Source organism: Mastomys coucha, unplaced genomic scaffold, assembly GCF_008632895.1.
Source record: "Mastomys coucha isolate ucsf_1 unplaced genomic scaffold, UCSF_Mcou_1 pScaffold22, whole genome shotgun sequence".
NCBI lineage: Eukaryota > Metazoa > Chordata > Mammalia > Rodentia > Muridae > Mastomys > Mastomys coucha.
This window is the reverse complement of record NW_022196905.1, coordinates 59747805-59748640: the sequence shown is the minus strand read 5'-3', so window position 1 is coordinate 59748640 and position 836 is coordinate 59747805. Positions and strand designations below refer to the sequence as shown.

The following is an 836-nucleotide window of genomic DNA, read 5'->3' as shown; positions in this document are numbered from 1 at the left end:
GCTAGCCTCAGTATTAGTGAGCATCAGACATTTAAACATCATTTGTCTGAGTGTCTTTTATCACTCAAGCCAAAGTGTGGTTGTGTAGTGGTAAAGTAATTAATGGGTTGATTTTATGGAGACATACATTTGATAATACTTACAGGGATGCAGTATACATTTGATAATACTTATGGGTACAGTGAACATTTGAAAGTACTTATGGCTTATTTACTGAGGATTGGTTTTGCACAATAATTTTCCCTATTAGGAAACAAAAGATGATTAATGTCTCCTTTGTTATTCAGCCCATAAAATTGTGGTCCTATTCACATTGCAATGCAAATACATTCTGATTCCTAAACTGCACAAAGCTTCTTTTATGGTCTCTGCTTTGGTGTCTTCGTGGTGTCCTTTGAAGTTCTGAAGTGGTTTTTGTGTTTGATTGAGATTAAATCTGGCTTTCATTTTGTTTCTTGAAACATATTGAGCAACTTAATTTTCTGTTTCAGTTCCTAAGGGGAATGACTCCAGGCCTCTGTGTCCCAGGCCCTGCCAGAACATTCCTGTGGTTTTCCATGGGGCAGATCAGTGTGTTCATGAAACTTTAGTTGTAGCTTGTGTTTTCCGTGGTTAATTAAAACATCAGGCTTTAAAAGTTTCCATGGACAGAGGGCATCTCGAATCAGGGACCCTTTTTAGTATGCCCAGCTTGTGCTTAGGGTACCTACAAGAGCTGTTTCTGTTCGTTAACAGCTTTAAGTCTGAAAGTTATTGTTTGGGCTATATTGGAGGGAGGGAGGGAGGGAGAGAGAGAGAGAGAGAGAGAGAGAGAGAGAGAGAGAGAGAGAGAGAGA

At 39.4% G+C, this 836-nt stretch overlaps 1 protein-coding gene across 15 annotated transcripts in view; it reads left to right on the top strand.

The window, feature by feature from the left end:
• Apbb2 (amyloid beta precursor protein binding family B member 2) overlaps positions 1–836 on the top strand; it is a 337969-nt gene that overhangs the window by 70827 nt on the left and 266306 nt on the right. The window contains exon 1 of one of the 15 annotated variants that reach the window (XM_031342492.1): positions 681–702. The exons of the other annotated variants lie outside the window; for them this stretch is intronic. The gene's annotated coding sequence lies outside the window, so the exon portion shown is untranslated. Of the gene's footprint in view, positions 1–680; positions 703–836 lie in introns of those variants that run through there. 15 annotated transcript variants of the gene reach the window in all.